The 11,736-nt window shown below is 29.3% G+C and overlaps 1 long non-coding RNA gene across 1 annotated transcript in view; it reads left to right on the forward strand.

Annotated features, from left to right (window-relative positions):
- Window positions 1–3,743, forward strand: part of LOC148225978 (uncharacterized) — a 38,633-nt gene extending 34,890 nt beyond the window's left edge. The window contains exon 4 of the long non-coding RNA XR_015812386.1: window positions 3,647–3,743. This is a non-coding gene — a long non-coding RNA (uncharacterized LOC148225978). The remainder of the gene's footprint in view (window positions 1–3,646) is intronic.
- The last annotated feature ends 7,993 nt before the right edge of the window (window positions 3,744–11,736 follow it).

Below are 11,736 nucleotides of genomic sequence, written 5' to 3' on the forward strand. Positions count from 1 at the left end.
CGTTGACAATTTTTTAGATTGACCGTAATATTAAAACACTTGAACTTTAATTTGATCGTATCGAAACATAATTTGTTGAGTTGGCCTCTAATATTCTTAACGTCTCGTATATATAGAACATGTTTTTATAAACTATCACCTTAATAAAATTCTGTAACGTATTCTTTAGTACGCTTACCGTATATAATGAACGTTACTGTTACTGTTAATGTAAATCATCGATTATAAACGATAGATCAAGATACCTAAAAAAATAATTGCATACATTAGGTTGAATATAAATATATATACTAAATCAATTCCATAGTAGTCAATATATTAGATACTCAATCGCTATTATTAGTAGCGCATGGCTTATAAAAATTGAGCACGAATATCATTTCATATATGTATATATATATTGTTGCACTGTTGTATATGGTCGATATTGTTCTTTTGATGCGCTTTTTTAATTTATTTTATTTTTTTATATATATAATATGTCAATATAAATATAGAGTATTTTGAACACGTAATTCGATCTTTCAATTTGTAAATGGTAGGTGAAATATAACGCAAGTTCTGGATCTGTATGTACTTTATAAATATACTGATCAAAGTGCACCATTTAAACTTGCATTGACAAATAATAGGTGCATGCATTAAAGTTGTATGCGGATAATCGCCATAGCCCGAAGTAGAAGAATAGCCGAACAAACGATATTATAATGAAGCCGGCGCGATAATGGGACAGAAATTGTGTCTCGCGTCTAGATGGCGCCGTCTCCGCGTGAAAAAATTTCTCTGCTTTCATCCGGGAAACGCAAATAACCACCAACATCTATCGCCATTTTATTTGCGCGCTGACTTCATCGAGCCGCAATTCCAGCTCGCGTAAACTCGATTCGCTTGAACTTTAACCTAAAACTGGTGACGTCGCGACGTGATTGGAATAATACTTAATTGATTTATATCAAAGTAGCCTTTTTATATGCGCGTGTATTAAATGCTGTATTTATTTCATTATTAACACATAATGTTCGGAGTATTTCTTGCGTCACGTCACGCCCCGCTCCGCTCCGGTGGGCCCTCTTATTTTACGGGCACACGAGTCGTTATTGTTCCAATAATCTTTTAATTATTTAGGCGGCCGTACACGTTTATTATGTTTAGATATAGACACACGCGTATAAACGACTTAATTGCCGCTGCCTGATGAAAAGTTAAACATCCCTATCGTTAGATATCGATCTGGTGTGATATTTTATACTCGAGTTTAGTAGAAAAAATGGATCATTTGAAGCAAATTATTAATATACAATATAAACAATAAACATTATCGCATGAGAATTGCTCTCTAAATATTTTTTAAATATTATTTAAAAATATTCTTAAATTGATACTATGCAAGTAAATAGTATTTTTCGTCTTATTGGAGATATTTCAAAATATTATCTATTTTTTCATAATCCCATTAATGGATTGTGTGGCAAAATATCATCTGGCTTTTGTAGTAGGGTTGCCACAATTTCACCAGGGCGCTGTGTTGCCATGCCAAACGCGCCATCCCCTCTATTAATATATTCAATTCTAATTAATTATTCTCTAGCGTCTGTGAATTTAATCATATTTTTTTGGCGCATGTATGTGCAAATTTTGCGCTTACGTATCATTGACATCATTACGATTTTTGTGCCGTATACGTACTGTTTGTTGCGTCATTGACTTTGGCAATGCGGTTTTTGTGGCCCCCTTTTTTCGCGCTTTTCACAATGCGTCATTTCGGCGCCGTTGCGCAATTTTTTGATCCAATGAAATCTATGTTATTTTATTCTAACAATAATAATAAAATATGAAGCATAAACGAAAGCGGAAAATTATTAAAAAATAAATAAATATTTGAGTTGAATTATTTATCTCACCTGGCAACACAATTCAATGCCGTGAGCTGGCAAAATCTGATTGCGGGGATTATGTGTTTTTCAAATAACGTGAGAATATAATAATAAATTCATTATTTTTTTTTAAATTGAAAATATTTTTTCCATTGAAATTATTATATTCTAACAAAATAATAAATAACTGTTTATATATGGTTTGATACTTAGATAAATATTAATTTAGTATAATATAAAATCTGAAATAAATTGAAGATGAGTTTGCAATTTTATATAAAAAAACTAGCAAATATTTAGACAATTTTTTTTATGTTTATACAGCATTTTACATTTATTTTTATGTACTATTTTAATTAAAATATTTATAAATAGAAACATTGTCTCTTGAACTATAATAATAGTAGTAAATACGAGAATCAAATGAAAACCTTAATACTTATTTTGGAACTTTCTAATTAATTATTAAATTCATCACTTCGGTATGTTTTGTAAGTGCGATCACTATCTTTAGCTACTATCACTTATTGCCATTATTCAAGCTAGAAATAATATTACTTTATGATAGGGCATCGTTTTGAAGTTCACGTCATTATTATCTACATTAAGATTTCTGTTAATACCTAAAAATTTAAAATCGTAAATTAAGGTGATCATATAGAGGTTTTAGGGTTTGTATTAGTGTCGTTGGAAAAGCTTTTTAACACACAGCTTACTGCACTAAAGTATAGAGTCTCTATGGTCTCTGGTTCCATATGAACAGCTAAGTCTTTGATGTATACGAATAAGTGTGTTGTGAGTTGCTAGTTATTTGTGTCCGTGAATGACTAAGTTGCAAGTTTAGTTGGGTTTACGGGTATAAACCCATCAATTTGACGGATGTCAATACAAATAGGTATATAATAAACCTATTTAAAAAAAGAAGTTTCCAAAAATAAAAATAGTGTTAATATATTTGCATTGTTCAAATATAAAAAGTCGTAAAAACACTGAAAAAATATACTGTGATGCAACGGGTGCTGTAAATCTAGTGTTAAAACATTCTCTTCGATGTAGTAGTTTGAACGAATGGGAGAGAACAAGAATAGTATTATTGTTTAACTCGGCCTCCTGTAGCATTTTAACGGGTGGCCATTTGTGTGCGAATATTCAATAATGATTGAAAAAATCTCAGTGAGCCTTGAGTATTGATTTTGTATTGTAGTAATTGATGATAATGTATTTCGAAAGTTCGTATGACTATTGTAAGATCTACTTGTGTTACTTATTGTGGGCAAACTTGGGTGTTCCTAAAAGATGATTCCATTTATGTTTTGTTTGGCCATCCACTTTTGTTGCTCTTTCTTGGAACCCCATGGAAGTATTACATTGAAGTTAATATTTAACTAAAAATAATATATTTTAATATGACATTATTGAGATTTACTTTATTCATTAAGCACTAATTTAAATTGCTAAAAACTTAAAAAGTAGAAAATGTACTTCAAATGTTTTAAATGAATTCTTGGGGATACACCTCTTGTTGCATTCAACGAATAAAAAACATGACAAGTTATAATACTAGCTAGCGGTCTATTTGACAAGTCGCTATTTTGCAATAAATTATCTATGCGAATCTACTTGCCTTCTGTTTATCAAGATCATAGTTACTATCAGTAAAAGTTGGTCTATTTAGATATCTTATAAACTCTTAAATTTAAAAAAATTTTCATCCAAGTAATACATGTCATACATTATTAATCATTATTAATCGTTTCTTCTTCTCGTTTCAGATGTTGCCGATGCAAGATTATATTATCCAGGGATTGGATATACTATTTTTATCAAACCCATTGATTTTTGCATCGCGAGCTACTCAGATACCTAGGCTTTATGATTGTATTAGTCAGGTACCTGAAGTAGCGCGCGAAGCGGAAATCTAATCGTCTTTCACATGAAGATCGTCATAAAGAAAATAAAGAATTGTTACACTTCTCCTCGAAATCTATCATATTCCGTTTGTGTTCTGCCGCATGTCTATTGTACTTCATCAGGTGCTCTGGTGGTACTGTTTCCAGGCACTTGTTGGAGTGCATTCACTATGTTGGCAGGTTTCTTCTAATGCTGTATTGTTTATTTATTTATTTATTATAAAATCAAGTTTGGTTCTGTTTAGTCTTATTATAAAAGTGTGGCAAAAACGTGAAAAACCGGTTCAAGACCCTTGCCATTATTTTTTGTATTATTTTTATGCACAGGTTGAATATGTGAATATTTGTATGAAGAACTTGAATTTTATAAATCTACTTATATATATGTTGTTTATTTTGTATCATTATATATAGATATACATATATTAATAAAACTTCTCATAATATATTAAATTTGTATTACTTTCAACTCCTAACTTAAATATATTTTGCTTTTCCTTAACCCTTTGACCGCGGATGACACCTATAGAAGTCATCAAGAAAATCCCCAGTATGCATTGTGCACCTAAAGGTGTCATGAACCTTTGAGCATTATAATGTTTTTTTTTTTAATAATTTGATATCATTAGGATTCATGGTATTTCGTTAAACGACATGCATTTTTCTGGTGTTTTTCAAATAACACCCCCATTTTGAATTTGTTATCTAGGGTTCATATTAAGACTTTATAACAAAATTGCGACTTACAATAAGTGAGTATCGAATGAAGCATACATAAACCAAATTTTGACCAATAGGAGAGCGTAAAAAACAATTATCAGAAGTCAAAAATCCATGTCAAAAGCAATAAAATCGTGTGTCACGTCAAAAGCAATAAAATTGTGTTGGTGCCGACGCAGTGGGAACGCTCGGTAAAGAGCTTTCCCTCTGCGACGGCACCAACACAATTTTATTGCTTTTAATGTGAATTTTTTTTTGTTTAGTTTTTGACTTCTGAGAAGTGATAATTGTTTTTGCACTCTCCTATTGACCAAAATTAGATTTGAATACACTTTGATCAATACTCGTATATCATAAATCAATAGTAATATCGGTAAGGATAGCAATCATATTTTTAAAACATAATGTAATATCGAAGTGCAGACAAACTATGGAGCAATATGCTAGATGCAACATCTGTCTGTACTTCTTCCACTTATTTTCCTTAGGCTTAGTTTGTATTTTGGACTTGACCTAATGAAAGTTCTATCTATAATGAAAGCTAGATGCAACATCTGTCTGTACTTCATCCGATTATTTACCCCTGAGAGATGAGTTGGTTTAATTTACATTTTAGACTTGACCTAATAAAAGTTTTAAAACCCTAATTTATTAATTCTCGGTTTGAACAGAAAATTGACGTTTCGCAACTGTCAAATTGAATTTCATGGACATTTTAGACCAGTGTTCAATTTCACTAGCGCCTATCACTTAAATTAAATTTTCGTTGGTAGAAATATGTATCTAATAAATAGATTCAAGTCTGACTGTTTCTTATAGATTTTCTTTGAAGGATAACCGGAGGATTTCTGGTTTAAAATAAGAGACGTTTTTTCAGCTTTTTACAGGAGGAGGGCAAAAATTGGCTAGTCAGTGGTCGATTTTTTAATGTTTCTATTTCATTAAGATTCATTAAATGACATTCTTAGAAATAGTTTTTTTCTAGGTCAGGGGTAGCCAACCCAAATGATCTTGCGGGCCACTTTGGAAATGCATCATAACTCCGCGGGCCACATATAAAATTATATTACCTATATTAGATTTAGGTACACTATAGACATTTTTTTGTAGTGAAAAATTGTCTATAGTGTATTGGCCATTATAAAATAAATATATTTTGTAAAAGTGTGATGAATCTCGTGGGCCAGAAAAATGTGCAAGGTGAGCCGCGGGTTGGCCACCCTTGTTCTAGGTTTTGGAATCCCTAAGTTGTGTAAAATATCTACCATTAATGTAAATATCTGTATTTTTGTATTAATAATTTAAATTACATTCTACATTGAATATAAAAATGAACAAACATTTTTTTATTTATATACTACTCACAACAAAATTTTCGACCATATTAAGATTTAAATATATTACATTATATTTTAAGATGGCAGGATGTATTTATTTGTATTTTTGACTTTAACATGTGCATTCGCTAAATATTGTGTGATATATAACAAAAAAAATAAGCAGCTATGCGATGCCTTCATAGGAATTAGAATTTCACTGTTTATTTATAAGCAAAATATATTTTTCAGCTATATATATTGTACCAACTGTATTGACTTAGTGAAAATACTGCTATTTCTGTATAAATAGTTAATATTTTCTTTATGGTATTATACAATTAAAGCCATTTTTTGTTTTCAAACTATTTCCACTAGTTATTTATTATGGTAAAATCACTCCTAGTGGTATTTCGACCTATTTTACATATCTGAAATGATTTTATTAGTACTGAAAAATACTCCAAAGAAGGATTGTGTACATTTATGTATTCACTTAATACCGTGTGGTAAATAAAAGAAGAAAACACCTATGCAAAATATTTATGAGCTTAGGAGCTCACTGCAAAAAAAACATAATTTTCATAATAAATTGCCACAAAAACATCCTATAAAATTGAGAAAGCAATGTGTCGATATTTCGTTTTGTAATAATCGCGGACATAAAGAACATAAAATAATAAAAAAATATATACTTTTGTATGAGAATAGACAAATTTTTTGCATATTAAACTTAGCAATTCTAGGAAGGATATTAGAGTTGAAAGTATCCAAATAATAATAAAATAATTTGTTATTTTTTACTTTAACAAGCTAATTTAGATTTCTTTACTGCAGATTCGTTGTATAAGATTCCTCTTTGAGTGTTACATTTTTTGTTGAAAAATCAATTTTACTTTATCTTTCAACGTTAAAATGATAGCTAAAAACAAAGTAAGAACGTAAGATAGAATACCTCTGGGTGTTAATATATTTATAATGATCAACGGCCGAGGCGAACCTGAACCACCTCGTGCGCCAGTGTCGTCGTCCGACAGTCGTAACGATTGGTCGTGGTGCTGTAATTTCGCTGGATGCTATCTATTGCGTAAATAAACGTGTTTAAAAGTTAAACGTGTTTAAAAGTTTATTATAACTTTCAAGATACTACTACATTGAAGCCTCGTTAAAACGGCCTTCCCAAGAGGGTCAAGGTCGCACGTGAACGGGAATAACGCCCATTTCTCCTCGAAGAGAGAAGTTATTTGTTTCTTCAAGTTAGATTTACCGCCAGCATTTTTTCTTCGAAGGGAGAAGAAAAAACAATATAAAAATTATAACAATATAACCTATTTAGAATATTTTGTCTGTCGTAAACACTAAGAATAAAATGTATTAGTATAATTATAAAAAAAATATTACTTATAAAAATAATCCAAAAAGGATACGTAAAAATAAAATTACAATGTATTGTGTAGGTTCTAAACAGTTTAAAAATTACAAAATTTATGAAAATAGGTAAGGTTTTATAGGTAGTTCAAATTTAAGAAGAAAAAAGAGAATAGAATCATAGTATATTACTATGAATCAGACTATATGAATAATATTATTATTTTAGTATTTAATGATATTCAATATAAACATTTTCTTTTTATTATTTTGCCAAAGTTTATTTTATAAGAAGATTTGTCAGTCATATGTTGTCTTTAAGAAGACCGTCATGGAGAATATTTTCCAGAAAAGTTTGTTAATCTTAACCCTTTGGCTACCGAAATCCGATATATCGGCTTTCGCTACACTAGCGAGAACTGCCGGATCCGACGGCTCCGAAATCGTAGTATCCAATACATTTTCAACCGTCTGTAGGGTAATTGCTTCAGGGGTTTATAACATTTTTTTCAAATATATGTTATAAATATATTATAATCATTATTTTTATACATATACACACACACACACACACATATATATATATATATATATATATATATATATATATATATATATATATATATATATATGTATATATATATATATATATACATATATATATATATATGTATATATATATATATATGTATATATATATATATATATATATATATATATATATATATATAATATATATATATATATATATATATATATATATATATTATGTATATATATATATATATATATATATATATATATATATATATATATATATATATATATATATATATATACATATATATATATATATACATATATATATATATATATATATATATATATATATATATATATATATATATATATATATATATATATATATATATATATATATATATATATGTATATATATATATATATATATATATATATACATATACATATATATATATATATATATATATATATATATATATATATATATATATATATATATATGTATATATATATATATATATATAAATATATATATATATGTATATATATATATATATGTATATATATATATATATATATATGTATATATATATATATATATGTATATATATATATATATGTATATATATATATGTATATATATATATGTATATATATATGTATATATATATATGTATATATATATATATATATATATATATATATATATATATATATATATATATATATATATATATATATATATATATATATATATATATATATATATATATATATATATATATATATATTCAACAGTCTGTAGGGTATTTTTACTTAAACCATTATTTAAAAATATTATATTTTATTAATTTACGAAAAGTTTTATTTACATTATAAAAATAAATAACATATTATATACCATTGTTATTGATTCCTGGTTGGAGTTCGGCCGCTCAGATCTCGTATTTTTTAATACGTCATGCGATAATGACTCTTATTACAGCGCAAATAAGAACTAAAATAACACACAATCGCATATTCATCATTAATTAGGTCAAGTTCACTGCAGACAGCGTCGCACGCCGCGACAGCATGTTTACAAACTAAAATACACATTTTGACTTTTTAATTATTTAATAAAAAGTCCCGGCAGTTCTGGAACATTTTTCCAAAAATGCCCGGCATCCAAAGGGTTAAGCATAAATTCGACATTGGGTCGATAATTCACTTCGCATTCCGAGACTGACGTCATTGTTTTTACATGTCGTTTAATAAAGATATTTTTGCTCAAGAATAGTGAGTCGATTGTAAAAGTTGTAAATTATACTTTCAAGCTATTGCCAATTTTATTATAGAGGGGATCCAATTCGAGTTTCATATGTTGGCAACACTGTAAATCAGATAGCTGTCAATACTCACGCATGTTCAAACTGTGAAATGATAGTTTGTAACAATACCACCGCTCAGAAACAACAATTCTGTACGAACTGTGTATCAACATTTACAGGAAGATTATGGTTAAATTTATCGTCCTACTGAGCAAACAATCCGCAACGCATTGAAAAAAATTAAGAGACTGGAAGCATTGAAGATAGGGTAAGGCTTGTGCATTATCGTGACGCCCGTTCATTTTGCATCTGGACTTGCACCGACACCCGTATAAAATTCAGATAACAGAGGAACCAACGTCTAGATACCATGGACTGTAAAGAATTTACGCAGATTGAATGTTAGAGCAGCAGAAAGTTGATGCTGATTTTTCAAAGAAAATATTTTTCTCTGATGTGTCACATTTCCACCTCTTTAGGTATGTTAATAAACAGAAATGCCGCGTGTAGGGCGCGGAAAAATCTTATGTGATTCACGAGAGACCATAACATTAAACAAAAAGTGTTTGCTTGTTGTGCATTGTTACCATACGGTGTTATTGGATCATACTTTTTGAAAATTATGAACGTCGGACTGTAACAGTCAATAATGAGCGATATATACGCATGACAACCGAATATTTTTGGCACGAAATCGAATATATTGATGTGAAAGACATGTTGCAATAAGACTTGCCACCCATCGGGTGCAACGTTGAATGTTTTGAGTGAAAAGTTCCCAGGTCGCAATATTTAACATCTTGGTGACGGCAACTGGTCGCGAAGATCATGCCATTTAACGCCGTTGGATTTGTTGTAATGTTACGCTAAAAATCGTGAATACACCGACAAAACCCGAAACGTTGGAGTACCTACAAAACCAACATCCGTTAAGTTATAGCCGAGATACCGCCCAAAAAAATCATTACAGGATCGACTGCTGCAGAGGCGGCCATTTAATTAATAATATTTTTCACAATTAATAAAATAGATTAAATGTTCGGTTAGTAAAAAAATCTGATTATATCCTTAAATTTGTGTTTATTTTTAAAAAAAGTTCAAAAAATGCAGCTGGATAGTCTTTTATATAGACGCGATAAAAACTCATAATCCTATAATATTTGTATGAATAAAGTAATCGCTACGTCATCGAAATACGTAATTTCATTTTTTTTGACGCTTCTATAGAGCTTGTGGGACATACTATTGCTTTATTAGAGGGGATGTGCATAGACAGAGTTTAAATGTTTATGAAGTATCTTTTCTTCATTCATTCAAGGAGACATATAACGACGGAATAACGTCTCAGACTAGTAAGTTTATTGTCAGAAAGGGGCATACTGTGTCATTTTCTCGATCCCGTTCGCCATCAGTTTATTCCTACGATCACGGTGGAAACATTTTGACTGGAGAAACTTCCAATAAAGATCTCGGAATCACTTTTGAGAGCAAGTGGAGGTTCTCTCAACACATACACGACGTCTGTGATAAATCTTCCAATATGCTCGGCTTTGTTATGAGAAACGCCTTTCACTTTGAAGATCCGTCAGTTATTCGCGTCCTCTATGACATAGTTTCTTAACCGGTGGTCCGCGAAGATTTTTAGGTGGGCCGCAAGTAATAAAATTAATTTCACATCTGTTCTGTATTCGCTTGTATTTGCATAGGGCTATTTAGTAATCGTTCTAAATAGCCCTATAGGAATTCTGGAAGATCTATAAATAATATTGAAAACTCATAATAATTGATTTTTATTTTTTCGATAAACAATCAAATTTTATGCTGTATTTTATGGATTTTAAAATTATATTTCTTGTTACTGACTGTTTTAATATACTTAAATATGGTTATATCAGCATACTGTGTTGCAAAATTAATTGTTTTGAATAAAAAATCAAATATATAAATATTTATTATTTTATTCCAATATTGATGGTCCGCAAAACATTTTTTGATTTTTTTGGTGGTTCGTGGATGTAAAAAGGTTAAGAAACTATGCTCTATGGTCTATGACACCTTAGTTCATAGCATTCTTGAATCATGTAGAGCGGAGGTGGCCAACCCAAATGATCTTGCGGGCCACTTTGGAAATGCATCGTAACTCCTCAGGCCACATATAAAAATATATATCCCCTTCCCCATATTATATTTAGATACACTATAGACATTTTTTTGGAGTGAAAAATTGAAACATTATGAGTTATTATTATTGTGTTTACTATTATTCTTACATGTAAACATAAAAAATATATATTCGTCGTCATATATTCGCAAGAATATTGTTTTAAAATCAAAGTTAATTTTTTCTCATAATTTCGATAGTTAATTTTTGAATATATAAATACACAAATAAGGTATTTTTTTAATACATTGATTTTCACTTATTTGGCCATTATAAAATAAGTATATTTTGTAGAAGTGTGATAAATGTCGCGGGCCGGGAAAATGTTCAAAATTGATTAAATTTATTTAAAATGAATGCGTTTTAATTAACTAAAATAATTGATCTATAAAACGAATTGTTTGCGCACTACTATTGGACAGATTAGGTATGAACAGTGTACACGTTACGAATAACTCTTTGCAACTAATCCTTTTACCTTATATAAATGCACAAACAATTCGTTTTATGAATCAAAGTAAAATAATTAGTATT

The sequence above is a fragment of the Plectrocnemia conspersa genome, unplaced genomic scaffold (genome assembly GCF_051122295.1).
Source record: "Plectrocnemia conspersa isolate PC_06_02 unplaced genomic scaffold, ASM5112229v1 ptg000014l, whole genome shotgun sequence".
NCBI lineage: Eukaryota > Metazoa > Arthropoda > Insecta > Trichoptera > Polycentropodidae > Plectrocnemia > Plectrocnemia conspersa.